This window comes from Ascidiella aspersa, chromosome 8, assembly GCF_963924565.1.
Source record: "Ascidiella aspersa chromosome 8, kaAscAspe10.2, whole genome shotgun sequence".
Taxonomy (NCBI): domain Eukaryota; kingdom Metazoa; phylum Chordata; class Ascidiacea; order Phlebobranchia; family Ascidiidae; genus Ascidiella; species Ascidiella aspersa.
Genome location: NC_139454.1, coordinates 14770903 through 14795018, shown reverse-complemented (window position 1 = coordinate 14795018; position 24116 = coordinate 14770903). Strand labels below are relative to the sequence as shown.

The 24116-nt window shown below is 34.3% G+C and overlaps 1 pseudogene; it reads right to left on the bottom strand.

The window, feature by feature from the left end:
- The window catches only part of LOC146136268 (protein FAM200C-like), a 40287-nt pseudogene extending 32046 nt beyond the window's left edge, over positions 1–8241 (bottom strand).
- Between the last annotated feature and the right edge of the window lie 15875 nt (positions 8242–24116).

The following is a 24116-nucleotide window of genomic DNA, read 5'->3' as shown; positions in this document are numbered from 1 at the left end:
AATAAACAAAAATATGAACATAAGAAGATGTTGCATAAAAATAAATACTAGCCTGTGACGTTCAATAAAGCATCAAAATGAATGATCTCAGTGGTTCTTTAACCTTTTTTGTCGATAAAACTATTTCAAGTTGTTTCTCAAAAGTGAAAAAAATCTCAAAATACATTTATTGTACATGGGAGTATTCTAGATTTTGGAGTGCTGCGTATGTCCGCAAAACACAATACTGAATGTGGATGTGAATTGAAGATGTAGCTCATAGTTGTCTAAGTAAAATCTAATTTTAGCTATTAAACCAATTCCCTATATATACGTTGTTCTAATACTTTTTGTTTGTGGAAGCCATGATAGTTGTCTATATCAAACCTAAAATATTTAGCTTAATTAGTTGTTTTTTTATCCTGGATTCCAATTTTTTGAGCTCATATTTCCTTCATTTGAAATAAAGTGTGTTTTTGAGTATTTTCTGAATAGTTTGTTTGCTTGAAACTAATGATCAGTTGTAGTTAGTTCATACAGTTGTATTTTGTTGTCAACTGTTTTTTGTCACAATAGGTGGCAAATAACAGTATCACCATTCTTTATGTTGTAGTAGATTTACTTGCAGTTCAATTGTAACATGTGAAGTGGACTGGAGTGACCATGTTGTTGCTTGAATATAGTTTTGTTGTAATTGGTTGTTAATTACTTCAAAAATCCTAGTTACAGATGTTACTGATAGTGATATACAAGTGCAGGCTTTCAGATTCTTTCTAAATTTATTGTCATGTTTAGGCAATAAACAAAACTAGGAAAAAATGAACTAATAGTTGCATTGATGGCACAAAATAACGCTTTTCTTACTTTGACGCTGTTACATCAATCAGCTGTTTTTGGCGAACTTGTGTGCAGTGAAAAGCGCAAAAAAAAGTCTTTAATTAATTTGGGAGAAATTTTCAACTTCTATTGCTAGAAATAACGATATTGATAGTCCAAGTCAACAGAAATTGTTCGTCGAGGTTATGTATCACACAGTGCAACATGCCATAGTATGCATGGTGCTTTGTGCTGAATAAATTTGCTTTACACAGAGACACAAACATAACAAAAATAGGCCAAAGCTTCTGCATGGAGCAAACATTTTTTGAGTTAACATACCATAATTAAAAGAGCCAAAAATATAGTTTAGGTTTAGGCTAAAGGTGGAGATGGATAGCCTGGTACATACTCAATATGCCCATGCGAGTAGCATCATGTCTATTTATATTGTGATGGCTTTTTATTTCAATATAGGAGAACTGGTCAAAACCAAGTAAACTGCAAACACACAACAATTCAATGATTGAAATTGAGTATTTAAAAAAAAGTTTTAATTTTTTTATTTCTTTAGATTAAAATTTTTGGTATCGATTCCTTTGTTTTTTTGGCTGATTCTTCAGCCGACATAGTCGCCAAGTCGCCATAAATGTTCATGGGTCTTTAGTTGCTTGCGGTCAGAAGTTTAGTGATTTGTGGACTGCGTACAATTTGGGCTTCTTCAAGGCAATCAGAGAATTCTGAATTTAGTAATACACATATATTATAAAGCTAGGTCAAAATAGGTGTTATTAACACTTTTTAATGTATTGGATCTGGTATGTTATAAGGTCTGCTGGCTTGTAATATATACAGTGATTTGTGTGTTGTTTTATTTAAACATTCAAGTTTGTATGAAAATAGAATGACTTTACTGGTGAACCTTCTTGGATGTATATTTATGGAATTTGTGACTGTTTTTTTGAATTTGTATTGACATAATGCTAGCTGTTTTTCAAAAGTGGGTAATTATGGTATATATATCCTATTTTAGTTTTGCAGGTATTTCCTTTTTTTAAGTTTTGCATTAGTGAAATTATTGAGGTATTGATTTTATTGTCTTCCGTGATTAACAGAACTGTTGGTTTGTTGTCAATGCGTATGATAATACATTTGTTGATCCTGTTTTTTATTTGAGTTTTTTTGATATATGACATTCTGTTGTTCCTGGTTTGATGTGGTTAAAGGTACAGTGAAATGAACAATTTTTGGAATTTGATCAAATCGTATGGTTTTGTTAAGCATCATGCAAAGTAAAAGCCGGTGCTAATTGATTGTGAGATTTATCTGAGTCCATAAAGGCATAAGGTGAGCAAATTTAAATGCACCTTGCCTAAGCGCACCGCACGCTATCCTAAGTTTATGTCTTTTTTAAAGCAGCCCAGTAAAAATAACAGTGAATGTTTAAAATAAACAAGTTGTTTATAATCAGGATGTGAATGAAATATGACATATAATCATTCTTTTTCTGTTATTTTCAGTATATATTCACCTTGTAACTAAATACCTGAGTTTGCCTTATTTAAAATAGCAAAATTTCGATTTAAAATTTGTGTTAATATTCCACCCTTGAAGCACACCAATTAACAAATCATCGGTGGTACACCTAACCAAATGTTCTAAAAACAATAATTCATCGGATTCCTTTTACAGGACTTTTGTACATTTTTGGCTGTGTATATACAAGGCAGTCGGAAGTAACTCATGTGGTTTTTGAATATTGAATTAAGAAAAGTAGGGATCAATGATTTTGTTGCAACAATTAGTTTTGTTAAATAATATTTGTCATAGATAGGAGTTATTAATTTAGTTCAGAACGTTTTTTATATTTATGATTTTTGTGTAGGACATCTTAATTTTATAGAGAAATGTTTATTTATAAAAAATTATTCCTAATTTGAGCTGTACACAGGTTTTTTAAGATTCGGTGAAAAAAAAGTCCCACATAACACCCGATCCTTTAGAAATTAGTGCATTTCTAAGCAGCATCCAAAGGATCAAAAAACCGACATTTAGACGTTGAGGTCTCGGACAATGCACTAATTTGACTTATCAATGTGCTTCAAAAGATTAAGTTTAATAATACTTGACCTACCTAAACCCAAACGCTAACCAGCACCCTAACCCAAATAATCAGGGTTGCCAGATAGAAAAAATAAAAAAAGCCAAAATTACTCCATAAAAAGGCCAAAAAAAGCCAAATCTACAACAAACACAAGCCTATGTTTTTCCTTAAATAAATAAAAAATGCAATAAATGGTCGTGTTGAAACATTGAATTTCTCTTTCTGTGGCAAATTTTTTTCTTTTTTTGTAAATTTTTCTTGACAATTTTTTCTCTTTTTGTAAATTTTTTTTCTTTTTGCGTTAGTTTGATATCTTCTTAACATAACACTCATGACATTTCTGAGCAAAACGAAAAAAGCCTGAAAAAGCCAAATTTCATTTGGATTTTTTTTTGAAAAAATAAAATCCAAAGAGGTTCAAAAAAAGCCTAAATTTTCAAATTTGGCTTTAAAAAATCCTAACTGGCAACCCTGCAAATAATGTGCATTGAATTAATCTACATAATAAAAGAGAAAGTTTGTGAGATGTAAGTGTGTGGCAAGATGTTCGCCCAGTTGGCGATGGTTATAATACGAAATTCGAGCAGTTTGACGTTGCCCCGCTTTAGCTCAGTGGTAGACAACTGGTTTCGTGAACCAAAGGTGTGTTCAAACCTCACTGGTGGAAGACTGTTGTAAAAGCTTAATTTCAATTTACAATGGTTTGCATCACAATGTTACGTCACACTCAATGCGATTTACAAAATGTTACAACTGTGATTTGTCACTTACCAAGATTGTGTTTAAGCACGTATCCCAGACCCCAGCATTAGTTAATTTAATATAGGTATATCTAGAAGTTTTTGTGTTACTCAGAGTTTAAGTAAAAGATAATCCAAGTTTAACGTATCCGCGCAAAACTTTTTTTCAAGCGCAATTACCTGCGGGGAAATAAAAGTAAGTATATTTCCTTAGTAAAGTAAAATTTTAATGTTTCCAACCAAGACTATTATGTTTAGGAACTTATTGATGCCTGTTACGCGTAAAATTTAGGTAGAGTTCGCAAATTCACGAAGAATTGAATTTTTATTTCAAAGCCGTTTGATAGCGATAGTGATTGAGGCCAAAGCCTAATGACTTCTAACAATGTGTTTATTAACCACGCAATACTTAGCAGAGTTCGCGAAAAAAGCTTTATTGCAGCAGTTAACAGTAAGCATTTGTTTTTTTTAATGAGGATTTTTCTCACATTTGACGCAGTTTAGCACCGGGATTACGTATTTGCTTAAATATGACGCTACCAAGCAAGTCGAAGCAATTGCTGCTGCAACCTAAAGTTTTACGTTTGGGAGTTATTCTCAATTGACAAACGTAACGGGTTTTCGTTACTGAAAAGATGTATTGCATGCTTAGCCAAGTGTTGTGCGCTATAGTTAACCGACATGACATTTGAAAAAATATGTTTCCATGATTTATGTCTTTTACTAAGATCTTACGAATAACCGGTAAATATTCTATTTCACCTGGGCAACGCCGGGTATTTCGTCTAGTAATTACATAAACGCTTTAGGCTCCAATACCTAAATTTGTGACGTAACAATCCTATGGTACCATCGACGAGAAACTATATTTTTATTACATTAACGCACATTATTTGGGTTAGGGTGGGTCAAGTTTTATTAAAGCCATCTCACAATTTTTGTAATCTTTTATGAATGTTCAACGAATATTTTCAATTTATCTATGCCGGGAGTTTGCCTAAAGGTTCAAATTAGTGCATTGCCAGGACCTCAAGGTCTAAAAGTCTAGACTTTTCTGCCATTGGATGCCCTAATTGTCGTAGACTTTTTTGCTTAGAAATGCACTAATTTCTAACGGATCGGGTACACATAACCTGCCTATGACAACCATTATTCCCTGATGTAGTTCAAAGAAGTAGGTTATATTTTTTGTTTAGTGAATTCTTAATTTTGTATCCTATTAGTATTTTATATTCAATAAAAGGAATGTGGTTTTATAAGATGTTTATTTTTTTATATCTTTACAGTTTCTACAAACTCTTCGTCAACTGCATGCTGAAATATTGATCACGTCATTGTGTTGCCCTTTATAAAGAGAACATGCTTAATATTGCCACGGTGAACATTGATATGTAAATAAAACTGTAGCTTGATCTTATCATATTTTGTTTTGTAGTTTGCAAGTTTAATATGTTGCGGTGAAAGCAAGGAATACGCTGATATTGTTAGTTAAATTTAAAAAGACGTCTATGGTCGAAAAGACCTAGACGAGTAGTGGATGTGTTTAGGACGAATTGAAGATGGCCTAAGGACGTCTTAAAGCCCCCGAAAGAGATCATATCTGAAATCGTTTTTTAAACGATTTTTATGATCGTGTTTTACCGTTACGATTTCACATAGACGTAAACAAGATCAAAACGAAAACGACTTTTAGACGATTAAAAGGTGCCATAAAGACGTTTTTGTAATCGATTTAAATGCGATTTTTTAGTACGTCTACTAGTCGGGTTTTAGCGCACGTTTATTACCGTTACGATTTTAGACATTCTGAAGACCTAAATAAGACCAAGACGAGTGCGAGATTAAAACGATTTGAAGATAACCTAAAAACGTTTTGTGTTCAATGGGATGACTTGACTTGACTTAAGTCTTTTGAACAAATGACTTGGGTTGAAATAAAGCATTTCTTTAAGTATTTATTTTTTAAATTGAGCTATATTTGTCCAAATTTTTGCACAAAAAAAAATTGCTTGCTATATGTTCCGTTTTCCTTATTTTTTTATTTCAGGTATTGTTCATAATCATGCGAGTTTAAAAATTCTAATAGTTTAACGTTTTATTTTTATGACAAGGACATGACTTGAAGTTGACTTGCTCTAATTATGACTTGACTGGGACTTGACTTGGGCAACGGATGACTTGGACTGGGACTTGACTTGTTATTTATTCGAAAAGACTTGACTTGAACTTAAGTTATTTTACAAATAACTTGACTGGGACTTAAGTCATTTTCAAATGACTTGTTTACAACACTGCTAAACCCTATACACTAAACTGGTACCAAAATGTGTAATGTTAATATTTCTTAACACCAAAACTGAAGAATAATTGAATATATTACAAGATCCCTACTCTAATTTTCTTCAAGTGTTTTACTGTAAAGCTAAAATAAACGAAACTGAGGCAATAAAAATAACTTTAAACAATATTGTAATATTTTGTTTATTGTACTATATAAGCGAACACAAAAAGTTGTACCAAAAGGCTTACTAGTAATAATAAAAAAATGTAAATTCCTCTCCGGCACCCCGGTTTGGAACCACTGGTCTACTCTACAGCAACGCATTGTACGCTTCCGCAGTCATTAACTGGACGACGTTGGCGCGCCAACGAGTGTGTTACCATATTATATACCGGTAGTACTTATGGTCAGCTGATATTGTATGCCCTACAGCAGTGGTTCCCAACCTTTTTGTCTTGGTGACCCCTTTTAAAAATTTTCTTAGATACCGCGACCCCCACTTATATCCTTTCCTAAATGCATAATTAGAAAGGCAGCACTAAAAATGTTTTTCTTGCATTTATTGACAAATCAATGCGATGGTTGACCTTGTAGGTCTGCAGCTAACCGTGAAATTCGAGGTTGGGTGCTAGACAGAGCCAGTCTCATGTCGTCTTCCACATTCATTCTATTTCTTTCCTTCGTTTTCATATGTAGAAGAGCTGAAAAACCACTCTCGCATAGATACGTCGTAGCAAAGGGCAGTAACACTTGAAAAGCCAGCTTAGAAATTTGTGGGTATGAATCATACATTTCACACCAAAATTGAGAGAGTGACTTTTCATGGTAGCGAATTCGAGCAGATGAGTCATTCTTAAGATCAAAATATTGATCTTGGATTTCATCAGGAATGCCACTTGCATCCAAAGAAACGGAAAACGGATTTTGAACAAGTGTAGCTTCTTGTTCTTGGAGTTCTGGAAAGTAACGTTGGAACTCGGACTCCATGGTCTGCAGGTGTGCCACAGCCCACAATCAATTTTTTTAAATCTTCGAACTCTTCACCCGTTTCTTCGATGCAAGAAACACTGGACAATCTGTCCAACATAGCAATGTTCCCAATATGCACTTTTCGCTGCCAGTTTTTCAATTTTGAGACAAATGCCTTGACATTATCATTGAGTTGTATAATATTTGTGTCTTTCCCTTGAAGTTTCAGATTTAGGCAGTTTAATTTTTCAAATATGTCCGCCAAGTAAGCCAGGCAGTTCATCCACTTATCATCATTGAAGTATGACAAAAATTCCCTTTTATTTTTAAATTCTAAAAATGCCTGAATCTCAACCTTCATCTCATAAACGCGATTAAGAACGTTCCCTTTGGAGAGCCAACGAACAGCTGTGTTGAGTTCATATCCTTGCAAAGTTCTTTGAACTGACGTGGGCTGAGACCTCCAAAATTTACGATTTTCACCACGGAAATTCAATACATCTTTTAGTTGAGCTGGTAATGTTTTGCTGGCAAGCGCATATCTATGGATGAAACAGTGCGTTCCCTTTGCTTCAGGTGCAAGCCCCTTAACTTGTGTTTGAAAGCCAGACTGCGATCCCAACATAGAAGGGGCGCCATCGGTACAAACTCCACAAACATTTGTCCGATCAAGTTGGGCAGATTCAAAAAAAGTTGTCATCTTCTTCATAACATCTGCACTTTTTGTAGTAGTTTCCAGCTCACTGCAGAAAAGAAATTCCTCTTTGAAGTCACCGGAATTGATATACTTGACAAAAACGAGAAGCTGAGCACATGAGCTTACATCTGTTGTCTCGTCTACCTGAATTGAAAACATCGGAGAAGCCTTGATCTCATGTATCACTTGCACTGTTACATCTTTGGACATATCCGATATGCGTCTCTTGATGGTATTGTTAGAAAGAGAGACTTGTTTAACTTTCGCCGCACTTGCATCCCAGAGAACCAGCTTTACTGTTTTTAACAAGCATGGCTTCACAAGTGTTTCCCCAATAGTGTGAGGTTTCTTTCCTTTGGCAATTTCCAGTGCGACTTCATAGGACGCCTGAAGTACAGCCACATTTACCTGATGAAAGTTTCCAGTAGCATCAAGCCGTTGCCGCTTGAGACCAGCTTCATGGCGCTTAAAGAATGCTGCATCCTTTTTAAGGGTGCTTGGTTTCCAAATGGCGTTTCAATTTTGATGGTTTCAATGATTCTGCGCTAAGAACAACGTTGCAGAGAACACACTGTGGCTTCTCAACACCATTGGTCAATAAAGAAGTAAAGCCGAGGTTAATGTACTCTTCAATGTATTTTCGTTTTTTCTTCATCGAACGATGATGCTCCCTTAACTATTTTTTAGCAATCTCGAGTCTTGACTGATCTCTGTTGTCTAATATACTAGGCTACTTTGTTAATAGAGTTTCAATTTACAGTGACTGAACGCTTAGTCCTACACAGTATGCGTTCACTGTGATGTAATAAACGTTACTGTAGGACCTACAGTCATATTTATTACATCACAGTGGACGCATACTGGATGAGTGACACACAATAAGGCACATACTACTAGCGGACCGGTACCTCGCCCTACTTACATTCACTTTTGTTGTTGCATGAGCAATAGCTTCGCGACCCCCTATGAAATGCTCTGCGACCCCCAGGTTGGGAACCACTGCAGGCTTTTTTAAGTGTGTTCACACGAAACTCGAAAATGAAAGTTTACACTTAATTCAAACATAACTTTTAACCTGTCAGAAATGTCGAACCTTAATATATATAAGCTGGTTGCTCCAAAATTTTACTTAACCAACATGCAAGTCAAGCCCAGTTGTTTACGTTTTACTATTATGCACTAGAGCGTAACGCTGTCGAAAGTAGAACAATGGGCTACGTCATGATTATAATCTCTTTGAATGAACCAATAGTCTTTGTGACATTATCATTGCATTTGTCTTGAATCAATGGCAGCAGGAAAAACGTCTGTAATAACATTGACACACAATTTTCCTTACTTACTTATAAATGGATGTTCAGGATTAAACAGGGTAAAAAAAATTGATATAAAATTGTGTCATAAGGTATACGAATTGACTTACTGAGTAATAATTTCATTAGTATAATATAAATATTCACATCAGAAAAAAATAATACGACTAGCTAAACAAATTGATTTTGGCTCATTGGTGTATCACGGTTTCATTGTTAAGTCTGATAATACTATTAACTAAGATAATAATAATAATAGTCCTTTCAAAATAAAGCCTCTTCTGCAACTATGCCAGAACTCTAATCCTGGCCTTTTTCATGAGTTAGTCGTCCCATAACACTTTGATATTAGAAATTAATTGGATTTGATTGACATCAATTTGGATAAGACTCTTAAAATCATATATATATAAGAGTCTTAAAATCAAGAATACTTTGAACATCCCTAGGCAATGTTAAGTCATAAAACAACTAGTATTAAAAAAGGCTGCTTTCATAAAAGTCAGTTACACCTCTCTAATATTTCCCTTGGCGTTATTTGAATATAGAACAACATCCACTTATCTACGCAGGAATTTTGGGGGTCTTATACCAATTTTTAAACCCCACATTAGAGTGTTATCAGGCCTGTTATGTATTAATGAAATTGAGCCCTTTTTTTAATGATGAAATAAAGAAATATTGACTTTTATAAGTGGTAACATTTTTTGCATGGTTTGGTTTTATACTACATAACAGAAATTTTGGAAAAGGTCAACATGAAAACATTTCCACTACACTAAAATTAAAAAAACAATCTTTAAAAAAATTCTACTTTTCAGGCAAAACTATAAAGATGTGGCGCCCTAACCTCACACTATTAAATCACTGAATGTTTAACCTTTCAATGAGCTGCAATCCCTTCCATGGACTCTCAACAAATTTTGGCCCCCATGTTAAAGTTTCAAAAATAATGTCACAAGAGAGGAAACCTCAACTGACGTTTAAGTCAGGGAGTCGAACCGTTTGACTTTTCCGGTTCAGATTCGGTTCGGGTTCAAGGATTTTTCGGTTTCGGTTCGGAGTAATTTAAAAGTTCCGGTTCAGCTCCGGTTCGACAATCGTTATTTCAAAACCGGTTCAGATAAAATATAATTTGCGCTAAATCTCAAAATGTGGGTCGATAAATGTAGAGAATAATCTTTGAATTGTAATTCATTTAATCTAAGTTCCGTGACTTATTAAAAAAACAGTCAACTCAATATTGAAATATCTAAAAAATAAAATATGAACGATTTTTTTATTCAATGTTCATATTTTTTTCATAAAATTTCGAACATGGCGAACTTGACTAAAATAGAAGTTGTGACGTCATGCTGGAGCGAACCGCTTTTGTTTACAGGTTCGGGTTCGGTTAAGGTTCAGGTACTTTCAAATTATTCGGTTCAGTTCCGGTTCGGCTCCTTAAATCTTATAAAAAAACGGTTCAGGTTCGGTTACGGTTCGGAAAAAATTGACCCAAAACCGGTTCATAAAGTTCCGGTTCGGTTCCGGTTCGACTCCCTGGTTCAAGTTAAGTAACAAAATAATTAATTTTAAAAATAAACATAGGAACAAGACCTGTTATGTGAAGTAAACTAAGAAAATATGACCAATTAGAAACAATGGCCAAATCAACAAAGTATTTGGCCTAGTACTACTGGTCTAACTTTGGGTTGCAGAAACTCAAAGGTAGAACATTCAGGTAACCAAATTCGTGTTGATTTTAATAATCCTATTTGTAACACCGGAGACTACCGGAAGGCTTAAAATAAAAACATAATTCCACTGCTTTTGTGTACCCTTTATCTAAAGAAATCCCACCCCATTATATTCAATGATAATGGTTTTACAACTAAATTTATGGATATTCATAGGATGTGTTTACCCTAAAAAAACAACAAAGGGGGTAGACTTGTACTTCCTGTCTAATATTTGGTTGCTCATAGAATTCTTCTTCAAACTGATTTAATTATCCTAGAGCTACTTAAGTAATTTGTTCGATAGAAGACATAAAATAAACATTAAATCTTGCAACAAATATCTGATGTCTACTGTAAAAAAAGAAATGTGAATTTAAGAGAAATTATGAACAGAATAAAATAGAAACAACAAATTATTACGCCTAGTACTACATGTCTAATATTTGGTTGCTCATAGAATTCATGGAGAATGGTGAAGTAATAAATGAAAACAAATTCAAACTGATTTAATTATCCTAGTGCTACTTACGTAATTTGTTTGATTAAAGACATAAAATGAAAATTAAATCCATTAACTTACGTAACCTTTTTACTATATAAAGTCATTTTTGATACTTGCAACAAACATCTGATGTGTACTCTAAAAAATGAAATGTAAAGTTAAGAAAAATTATGAACAGAAGAAAATAGAAACAACAACAAAATATTAAGCCTAGTACTACCTGTCTAATATTTGGTTGCTCATAGAATTCATGGAGAATGGTGAGGTAATTAAATGAAAACAAATTCAAACTGATTTAATTATCGTAGTGCTACTAAAGTAATTTGTTTGATTGAAGACATAACATGAAAATTAAATCCATTAAGTTATGTAACCTTTCTACTACCTAAAGTCTTTGATGATACTTGCAACAAACATCTGATGTGTACTCTGAAAAATGAAATGTAAACTTAAGAAATATTATGAACAGAAGAAATAGAAACATCAACAAATTATTAAGCCTAGTACTACCTGTCTAATATTTGGTTGCTCATAGAATTCATGGAGAATGGTGAAGTATTTAAATGAAAACAAATTCAAACTGATTTAATTATCCTAGTGCTACTTAAGTAATTTGTTTGATAGAAGACATAACATGAAAATTAAATTCATTAATTTATGTAACCTTTATACTACCTAAAGTCATTGATGATACTTGCAACAAACATCTGATGTGTACTCTAAAAAAAGAAATGTGAATTTAAGAGAATTTATGAACAGAAGAAAATAGAAACTATAACACTGATTTATTTATCGTAATGCTATATAGATTAAGTTTAAGGATAATCTAAGAAGTGATTTTAGATATAAAGATATCACAGCGCATTAATTGTGAGAACTTTGCAACAACAAACATCTAATGTGTATAACTCTGAAAAAAGAAAGAAATGTCATTTAAGATAACTTACAAAACGAGAATACAACAAAATAGAAAATCAGCAAAATTTAATTGATACCAGTTTAATTTTACCAGTAACAGTTTAATTTTTGGTTCCATTAAGATTTAATACCCACATTATCAAACAAATTGAAACTATTCTAAAAACTACACTGATATTCTTCAGTATTGCTTAAAAAAAAATTTTCACACTGAGAACATTGTAAAAAAATTATTAGAAATCAAAATTACTATGATAAAGTAGTCTTAGTAATATGAAATGTGGACGATAACCTATTCGTCTGTAAAAAGATAAACAGTATTATAGTGGACGATGGGGTTTTGTAATCATAGACTTAATATGAAAACTAACGAAACCGGCTGGAAGTTAAAGCTGACATGCGTGACTCTATATGTTCAAGCAAAATAACGCCTCGATTTCAAAAACACTGAGAGCAAGCGAGCACAACCATCTTATTAGTGGTTTAATAAACATATTATTTTCGGAAAAAGTAACTGCTTTTGAAGAGCAGTTTGTTTGCAACGCAATCTTGTATTTGCTTGTGTCGCAAGATTATACAAAATTATTTTTTTAAATGGGTCGCCTTAAAAACGTGTTGGGAACCACTGCCATAAAAGACCAATTTTGGACCGATATAGATGTATTTTATTTATATATATATTTTTTTTTGCATCGTGTGACGCAACAATTCCTAAGTCTTAAACACGCTGTGACGCTCGGTCGCTCAATGCCAAAGCACAAGCTTCCTATCGCAACCAACATAAAACAAATTTGTCGTTCAGTACTTTAAAGATACCGCCACGATGAAGCCTATGTAAAAAATTTTAGCAGGCAATTAAAACAAAATACAATATAGTGAGTTCAATGGCACACCTATCAACTTTTCACAAATTCAGTTTTTCAAGGGTTGATGACACTTTAATAATTTTTGTATCTTGCTACTGCTGTTACAATTAACCGTTTGATCCTACATCACTTGAAATGGTAAGTTTATGGATGTCAGTTACAACCGATTTTTTTGGGCTTGAGGGAATTGCACTTGTATTAATGGGCAAGTGCAAAATAATAATTTAATTCCATTAAAAGATAGGTTTAAGGTGCAGGTTTGGATTACAATCAAAAAAATATTTTAATTTGCTAGGATGGTTGTTAACATGGCCCTTTTTCTGTTCCAGTATATTACTTTTTTATTTTAGTTCACCAGACCCCCACCCTTGTTTACCCTTTCACTACAAAATCGTATTTGTACTCTGCTTAGGTTTTTCCATGCTTTGTTTTTTCTTTCCATGAAGCCTTTTAGAGCAGGAATATTCTGCAACAAAAGAGTTTTTTTTAAATATTTATTAAATTATTGACAACCTTTTTAAAGTTTTCGGGAAGGCCATCATTATTTAACAAACTATTAAGCACTATTTAACTTATTTTTAAATATAAGTTTATAATGTTGTGATAACCGCTTATAAAGTTAATATCCAAAATACAACTAAAGCTTGCAGAAAGTTGCATAAAAATATTGCTAAACTGTGAGAAAAAATGTGGACAAGCTCTGTATATTAATGCACAATTGTTTTTCGCTGTTTAGGCAAAAAATCCTAAAATAAATTTAGGCTTACCAACCTATTTTTTGTCAAAATATGTTAATTGGTGTCCTTTTGGTGTAAAAAATGTTAATTGACTGACTGCAATTCATGTTCCCCCTAAGGATGTTCAAAGTAGAATCCCAGGGGATTTCTTGAACTTGGTTTTCAAAAGAATAACAAATCCAGAATAGCAATCCTAATATATTTTTATCAAATTATTTAACCTCAATTTTGTTGGGAGAGATTAAGCACCGAAATCAAGGACGCTATTTAAAAGTTCATGATCTTTAAAAACTCCAGTTAATGAATTTAATGACCTTAATTGTTTGCACATTTTGCATTTCTTACTGACTTTTCTAGTCATTTATTCACTGTAAACAATAAACTCCAATAAAGAGGACAACTAATCCACATTTTTTTAGTCATTTTAAATCATTTGAAGTGTATATTCCAACAGGTGAGACATGACCACCGTGCTATCTGACTCCACTAAATCTAAACGAATACAAACTGTCATTGTGATTTAAGGAGCATACTGTCAGGTTGCTTACAGATTTATTGTACATTCACATAATTCAGCATAGTTCGCAAACACGTCTCGCAAGTAAGGCAGGCATCTGTTGACTGTAGTGTTTTATCCAGCAGTAGCGTGACACTATATAGCACAAGAGCGACTGCGATGGGGATTAATTGATTTGCCAGAACGGCCAGGAAAGGAAATGAGTATCGAGGTGAAATATTTAACACTTTACCAGGCGAACACGCTATAATTACAAGCACAAACAGACATGCGTCATTCCTCTACAGAAGAAAGAATAAAAAAAGCGACACAGCCCAAAAAACCTTCACACATATTCTTGTGATGAAGCAACAACATTGCAGATTACGTGCCCAGTTTTGTGAACTGGGCTTCAAAAAAATTTGATCACAAGAGTATAAGATAACATTTTAACCCAATCATTTTCTGATGAAGCCGCACATGCCCCAACACAATTTTAATTGGAAATGCTTAATTTACATTGCAACAAGTTTATTAAAAGCATATTCAACCAAATACAACTAATTGATTTTAAGAAGGAGTATGTGCCCTCACAAGCAGCATGGTAAACAATGGTAATCTGCTCACTGACAATCTAGATTCCGAAATGTAACCTTTTTTGATTAAAAATAGGGTTACCAGAATGCCTTGTGATAATCAGTGTTCATTTATTAACAAAAGTTAAATATTTTATAATTAGAAAGTAACAATGACTAGTAAAATGCTTTTATTTATCTTTAGAGCAACTGTGGCCCGCGAAAACACTTGTAAATTGGCCCGCAGTGGTTAAAAGGTTAGGCATGCCTGCCAAAGAAATGCATTTTTGAAAATTGGAATTTTTTACAGCTGAGCAGTATTTTAAGCTCCAATTTCCTTTATTAGTGACGAATGATGATTCCAAAAATGACTTGGTTTTCACAAAAATAGTTTGCATTGGCATCATGTGTACATTAGAGTCTTTCTGTTTCTGCTGGGATAATTAGGTGAAATATTTTTAATGTATGTATGTTTATTCTGCTTTGATATTTAGGTGAAAAGTTGTTAATATGTGTATTCCCATGGCCTAGCTCAGTTGTTTTTTACTAGGGTTTGATTGAACCCTTGGGGTTCGACACAGCTGTTTTAAGGGTTCGGCGATAATGTCCTCTGAAACATAAATGCTGTTATTTCAAGGTAAATACGAAACTCTTTTATGTGCCATGGTGTCATGTGATGTTATAAATTTAAAGTTTGGCCAAGGTAACCTATACAAATGCAAGTTTATAATTTAATTAACTTACTTGCCAACAGGTAATATACAAGATATCCAATTATTTTGGTTTTCATCTGCAATAAGGGGGCCCGTGAGGTGAGCGGTCTGAACACAATATCAAATGTTTTAATCATATCGACCCCTGTCCCTATCTGTAAAATGTAATAAAATAATTAGCAACAGATAGAATCCTACATCATTTTCATCCGAGAGTATATAAAATATATGTTGCTAAGAATATTTGCTTTAATACAGAATTCAGTCATATATTCGCTTGCTTTGTTGAGCTTGCAAAGAGACTGCCATCATGATGTGCTTTTATATCCCAACATCTTATTGCTCTTACAAACTGAACAGTTCATTGTGTAATGTTGCATTGTGTTACGAACAAAATAACAATATTTATATAAGTTTTCTATGCTTCTCTGTCAAGTGCAACCATGCGTTACGGTATGATTCCTTTGTGTATTTCGGCTTTGTTTTCGCACCCCTTTTTAGTGCAGTCTTTGTTCACTTTCTGTTGCAGTCTTCGTATGGCAGTTGGAATCGGCTAAGTTTAGTTGTTTATATATCTAGTTATGTAAAGTGTTTTGGTAACATTTTGTTTGTTGTTATTCTATTTGAATAAGACGATTAAACCAACACCGTAATGCTAAACACCTAGGTACTGTGAACTTCAGAAATATCAATGTGTCCTCTACTGTATAACCCCAACATGTTCTGTATGATGTAAACGCCTTTCTATGTCATGATTTGGAATGAACCCTCTTTGGATACGAACTGTATTTGTTTATCCGTTGCCGAATTCGTGCACCGTTCTTTCACCTTCATCGCCATAATATAACACTGAAAACCACAGTTTGTGCAGTTAGAGGACAGTTGTGAATTTCTGACTCATCGTGCCCGATGACGTCACCTACGACAAAGGCAAAAGCCTAGGTTTGCTAACTTGTAAGCCTATGCGTGACAGTCCTAAAATTTTGGACGTCGCACATTGTACTTACTAAATTGGCAAAATACATTCTTTATTCATATGTAATATGTTAATCAATTGTTTTGCAATTGATTTAATAAAAATGGGCGCAACTAGGTTGTATCAAAATCTTCACGCCAACAGAGCGATTTGGGTTTTGGTTGGGGTTAGCGTTTGGGTTGCGGTAGTATTAAATTAATTTTCTTGCAAAATTTAATGAGCATAAATAGATTCAGGGGATGGATATGGGCTATTTGCTCTGATTTTTACGCTTCCAGCTTTTCTTTTGTACTTAATGTCTTTAAAAACAATTTTTTTTGATTCCAAGTATTTCTTGCTGCTACATAGGAATCAAACCACTGCAAGGCCTTTAAACAAAAATAACGTTAAATATAGTTTTACCCAACATAAAAAAAACTGTACCTTAATTTCTGGGTTTGAAGACAACATATCTTCTGTTAGCATTTGCCTCGGAGTGGGCACACACATTCAACATTTGCGGTATTCTCTGGGCTTAAATAAATTCAACGTGAAAACATTGTCATATGCTTGAAAATCGTGCTTTTCTGTGTAAAAGGCTTACTTTCGTCCTTTTGTTGCTTTAAAGGTGATAAACGCGGCAAAAGTAATTCGAACAATGAGTTGAAATCATCACGTGACTTGATCGCAGGTTGGGAAAGCATCACGTGACCAAATCGCAAGTTGAATTGGGTATAGAGCAGGGAATCGAACCGGAACCGAACCGGAACATAATGAACCGGTTTTGGGTCATTTTTTTCCGAACCGTAACCGAACCTGAACTGTTTTTTATAAGATTTTAAGGAGCTGAACCGGAACTGAACCGAATAATTTGAAAGAACATGAACCTTAACCGAACCCGAATCTGTAAACAAAAGCGGTTCATTCCAGCATGACGTCACAACTTGTATTTTACAGAGTCAAGTTATGCCATGTTCGAAATTTTATGACAAAATATAAGTATTGATTAAATAAAACTTTAAATTTCCATTTTTTAGATATTTTATTAATTAGTTGCTTTTTTTATTAGCCTACTGCACGTAACTTACAATTTAAAGATTATTCTCTACATTTATTGACCCACATATTTATATTTAACCCAACTTATATTGTATCCGAACAGGAACTTTTAAATTGATCGAAACTCAAGTCGGAACTGAACCAGATTCCGAAAAAATCCTTGACCCGCAAAGTCAAACGGTTCGACTCCCTGCTTGAAATTGACTTGGCTTGTTATTTTTGCAAAAGACTGGTAACTATGATTCAAAAGATGAATGTCAGGATACAACATTGAGAACTTTCAATAATTTTTATTGCAGCCTTTCAATAATTTTTATTTACAGTTGCTCTAAAGCAGGGTTCGGCAACCTTTTTCTAGTACCGGGCCAAACCAAACTCAGAAAGGTCTCTGCGGGCCGCACAAAATGCTAACTAAGAATTGTGTTATTAAAATATTAGAACAAGTTTAATCTGTCGGGCCTCAGATCTTTTTTGCACTTAAAATCGTGTTTTATTACATTTAAGGAGGCAGTAAAGTGTTGACATTGAAGCATGCGGGTTTAATTGCAAGTCTCATGAAACTAAGTTGCCTTGACCAATCAACCTCGCTATTGCTTCAATAAGTATTGCTGTAGTCTGAATACAAATCCACACAGTTTTTGTTGGCTATTATGGGCAAGCCGGCAAATGCCGGCAAGCACAACCACTCACTGTATTGACTAGACAAGACTGGTTATATTGATATAAGCTTTCGCATATATAAATTGAAAGTTTGCATAAAAGAGGAAAGGCAACACCGAAAAGCGGAAATGATTTATAACCCGGAGCCTTATTGGCAGCCGGGAACTTTAACAATAACGCGTTCACACAGGTGAAATACTTTTATCTGTTACGGAAATAAGTGTCACGATATAACATTTATCATGTGTGAAACAGCCGAATGCTCTGTTCTCAGAATGACAGCGAGTGTTCGGTAAAAGGCGTGAAAAAGTGACAAATCATAAATCGTAACATATTTGATAAATACACAAAACAATAAATTCCAAATTATCCACTAATTATTACTTTTAACGCTACAGACACTCGAGCACAAAAGGAATTGCCGTCGTGAATATAACACGGCGGCTGCTTTTCGCAATATACCCGAAAGGTTGCTATTTTTTTAACACAATTGACTTTTGTTAGAAAGTGCTTCATACGATTTGAGCGAAATGAACACGAACAAGGCAATGAGTCACGAGTTGTAGCCTTTAGCAACACGTTCAACAACAAGATGTTTTCTTCTGTCGGTAAGTCAACGAACGACAGGCGTTTTGTTGTTGTCTCCTTGTCTCGTTCAGTCCTTTCGTCATAAATGATGAAAAAAAAAACGTGAAACTGTGAAAACAAAAGAAAGGAGGGGCAGTTATTTGTTCGGAATTAAATTGCATTGATTTTTAACATTGAGCAACATCTTCTTATAAATTTGCATTTTTTTTTTAGTTTGCACAATTCGTTCAATGTAAGTTTTAAACTAACGACGCATCACAAGAAAATACGCTTTGAAGTTGTTGCTTATTGACTATTGCTTTCAACAAAAGGCAGGAAACGGGGTGTTCCTAAAGTTGTGATTTGAAAGCTAATGTTTCGGATGTGGATAAATCATTATGCTTTTTGATACGAGGTATTTAAACTCGTGTGTAAACGCGGCTGCGTGATGAGAGAAAAACAGACAAAAACCCAAAACGTACCAAATGTTTAAAAGAATTCGGAAATTTAACACGAAATTATTTCGTGCACAACAAAATTAAGTCGTGATTCGCAAGTTTAACGCGTTGATTTCAAACTGTTGAGCTCCAAGCACAAAAATTAAGCTCTTTTAACATTTATCAAAAGATCGTGCGATCGACGTTTAAGCTTAGACTTCATAGATATAGACTATACATAATTTGCGAAATGCGATACATAACGGTTTAATAAAAAGTCGCATTAAAACAATTTACAGACCTTTCAGTCGATATTTTTACTTATTATATATATAATTTTGTTTTTATTTTAAAAGTATAATAGATTTTTCACCTGATAAACTAGGCAGAATCGCAGTTATAGTGAAATCCATGTGTAATTGCGTTTTCCATGATTCCAAACGGTGGTGATGTCTTTATCGGCAACGCTTGTTTGTATTTAATATTTCGAATTCCAAGCAAATGCTTTGCTGACGACATGGAGCGTCCTTTCGACGTATACTTCGACGAGATGAATTCTTCTAACAGCTAGCTTTTTGTAGGTTCCAAACATGGCAGTTTTTAGGCGGTCGTTTGTAGGTAGTTCGTACAGATTAAGGTACATCTTCTCTTTGAGCTTCGTTCGACGACTTTTCTTGGCCATAAGAAATAGAGTTCTTTTTTTCCTCACTCGCGTGGCAACAATTTGAAGCATGCAGATTTAATTGCAAAGTCTCGTGAAGCTAATTTGCCTCGACCAATCAACCTCGCTATTGCTTCAATAAGTATTGCTGTAGTCTGATTACAAATCCACAGTTTTTGTTGACTATTATGTGCAAGCCGGCAAATGCCGGCAAGCACAACCACTCACTGTATTGACTAGACAAGACTGGTTGGTTATATTGATATAAGCTTTCGCATATATAAGTTGAAAGTTTGCATAAAAGAGGAAAGGCAACACCAAAAAGCGGAAATGATTTATAACCCGGAGCCTTTTTGGCAGCCGGGAGCTTTAACAATAACGCGTTCACACAGGTGAAATACTTTTATCTGTTACGGAAATAAGTGTCACGATATAACATTTATCATGTGTGAAACAGCCGAATGCTCTGTTCTCACAATGACAGCGAGTGTTTGGTAAAAGGCGTGAAAAAGTGACAAATCATAAATCGTAACATATTTGATAAATGCACAATAAAATAAATTCCAAATTATCCACTAATTATTACTTACAACGCTACAACATAAAGCGCGAAAAAAAATCATTTGTTTGGTTTAGTTCACACGTCGTCATCCATACAGCTAATGAAAAGTGTAATAACACTACTTTGAGGAAACGCGATAACCATTAATAGTTAATCTAGTTAAGTGTTTATTAACATTTATGTGTCCACCTGGCAAGCGAAGCTCTAGCGATTTTTTTTGCTATACGGACATCTCTTTCAAATTTCGTTTTTATTACATTGCCAAAAGAAAAACAAATTAAAAATATATGCCCAATATTTTTTAATACGCTTTCCGTTTGTCCGCGACGCAGTTGACAGTCTTTCACGGCGCAACGGTAAAGAAGCGATAATCTAGTTAAAAAGACAGCCTAAAAACGTAAACGAACCGGACGCACAAAGATGATTCAAGCGAAGCGCGAAAACTGTTTGCACTTACGTAGTTAAAATATTAAAAAAGTTATTGTAATGGACTCGTGTCTAGTTTTTCCAAAGAGGCGGCGGGCCGGATGAATTACATTGGCGGGCCGGGTCCGGCCCGCGAGCCGTATTGCCGACCACTGCTCTAAAGTCTAAACCAGTGGTCGGCAAACTGTGGGCCGCAGAGTACAATGATTGCACTGTATTTTTAAATTTGGTATGGCTAAGAATTTTTATATTGTCTCAGCGTGGTTCGGGCTCGCTTGATAGTGCCTGTCAACTTATATTTAATCAATTTTAACTATACCGGTACTAAACGTAATTTTTTTTATATATTATAGCAAGGTGGTGCTTCGCCATAAAGGCGCCGTGTAATATTGAACTACAACTTTATATGTGACGTCAAATGTATGGATTATTTTCTTTTGTAAGTGTAATCTTTAAATCTATTCAGCCCAAAAGCAATATTCTACAATAAATAATGAGCACATACATTCAGCACCCGATCCGTTAGAAATCAGTGCATTTCTAAGCAAAAAGGTCTACGACAATCAGGGCATCCAATGGCAGAAAAGTCTAGACTTTTAGACCTTGAGGTCCTGGCAATACACTGATTTGGACCTTTAGGTAAACTCCCGGCGAAGATAAATTAAAAATATTCATTAAAAGTTCAGAAAAGATAACAAAAAATGTGAGATAGGATTAATAACACTTGACCCACCTAAACCCTAACGCTAACCCGAATCCTAACCCAAATAATGTGCGTTATTTTAATAATTCTTTAAATGCTGGGGAAAAAAGCCCAAACTCGGATGGTTTCTCGTCCATTGTATTTAAGATTATTACGTCACAAATTGAGGTATTGGGGCCTGAAGCGTTATAATTATTAAATTATCGCACATTATTTGGGTTAGGGCGCTGGTTAGCGTTTGGGTTTGATTGGGTCAAGTATTGTTAAACTTAATCTTCTTATGCACATTTGTTAATGCAAATTAGTGCATTGTCCAAGACCTCAAAGTCTAAAAGTCGGACTTTTTGATCCTTTGAATGCACTGATTGTCGTAGACCTTTTTGCTTAGAACTGCACTGATTTCTGACGGATCGGGTGCATTCAGTCGGATCACATTTTAGTCTACGGTCAGCCAGCGCTAACAATGCTGACATCTTAAAAGATAAGGGTACTTTCCGAGCTAAGAGCATAACACAGATTTTGTTTTTTGTTCGTCTTCAAAATTGTATGCATAATTGCTAAAATTCCAGCCTACTTAAGCATCTGTGGAGCAATCATTTTCCCTTTTAAAATGAATGCTTCCTTTAAATACAAATTTTGCAGACGCAAACAATTTTTATTAGGCCTACATGACATGAGATTTGTACATATTAATGATATGTGCTAAACATGTTAAATTTTTGTAGTTCCTTTCAAATGAAATAAGTGTTTTGTTCGCAGTTTGACAATGCTATTTTTAAAACATACCGGTATAAGGAGATTAACATACATTTATTGCCTCAAAAAATAAAGTAATTTATTTCATAAAAAATATAGCGTTTTATTTTTTTTTTTTAATCTTAAACAACTTGTGGGTTGCCACCTGTGTTCTGAAAGTTTAGAAAGTTTCAGTCTGTGATAACAAAATCTTCATACCGAGATGTGAACTTGTTTAAGGTCGTCATGCTAATTCCTGTTATCGCTTATAATACTCCCACAAGCAATTGCTCGAATGTAGTGTTTTTCTTTCTCTGAAATGTTGACATCACTGGGCTTTGCCTGCGCAACCAGTCGACAATGTCACTCTTTAGCCAATGTAGACAGCAAGTAAAGTATGTTCAGATGCACAAAAAGATTTAGCAGCTTAAGAGGTTTTTTGTTTAGCTTTACAATAATAAATGAATATAAATATTAGCGCTCAGCTGATACAAGTGATGTTTTAAGAATGTCAGTTTTGACTATTTGTAATCGCTCAACAAATGTTCAGGGTGAGATATATGACTAGTGCAGTACTTCCCAAGTATTGTGTTTTGTACTGGAATGTTTTTTGTTATGTCTAAATATTATAATTACCTTTATATCATGTCGTAAAACTAAAAATTCAAACGATAACCTTTCAATCCGGTGTCGGGCGACCTGTGTAAATACAAAACACGACTAATAACTTGTTTTCGCAACAAGCTGTATGTAATTACCTCTCATCTTTGACGCCAATGTTTTTGTGCCAGATCGTCTAGTTGAGTCAGTGATTCCCAAACTATGTGCCGCGGCACACTAATGTACCTCGAGAGATTGCCAAGTGTGCCGCAAAACTAGGGTAAAGACAGTATTTGTATTAACAATAGTTATAAAGGAAAATATATTTCGCCAAGTGGCATCATCAGTTCCTTATTCCACTTGGCGAAATATATTTTTATTTTAAACAAAACGTCTGATACTGTTTTTACTCATGTTTTTAACTATGAGTTTTACTTGTGAATATACGCGTCAGAGGAGCAGTGATCGACTGGCTAAAACCTGCCGCCGATGGTTTTGGATTCTATAAAGATACACTCTAAAGTTGTATGTAATTACCGCTCATCTTAGACGCCAACGTTTTCGTACCAGATCGTCTAGTCCAGCGGTTCTCAACCAGTGGGCCATGGCTCACTGGTGGGCCATGGAAACTTTTTAGATGGGCCACAGACCAATTTAAAAAAAGCTAGATTTATTTTTAAGAATTTAGTTTCATTTGTCTCACTATACCTAATTTTACAGGAATAATGGCTTGGGGAGGAGTTGAGAAGTAATGTAAATAAACGCAAATTTATTATTCAGAAGCAAGTAGGCTACCTCACTAATGCTCGGTTGAATAAACAATCTGTATTAATATATGCTCTGCTATTTTTTTGTTCTAAACCTTTTTTATAGTTTGTTCTTTCATAAAAAAATATTTGGGCCTCTTTCGTTTTTTGTTCAACGAAAATGGGCCACTAAAGGAAAAAGTTGAGAACCACTGGTCTAGTTTAAGTAATGCAATTATAACCCTCTTACAAAAATTATGTCCTAAGTTATACGCGTCTAAATAAAATATTTTTTTTCAAATCGCAGTGTAATATGTTCCATAATATAAAAAAAAATTACCCTAATCAAGGGCCAAAACTTTAAATTGGCGAAAATTGTACAAAGAAAACAAATTATAATAAAAAAGCTCTCCTGCAGCTAATGACCATTTACTTTTGTGTACCGCCATACTTCCTCTTTTTAAAGTTGAATATTGCTCGGAAGTTCGCACAGAAGATAAAATTGCAATAAAGCGTAACATAGTGGGGATACTTTCGGCACATTTACATTGATAGATGACATACCTTCTGCAGATCAA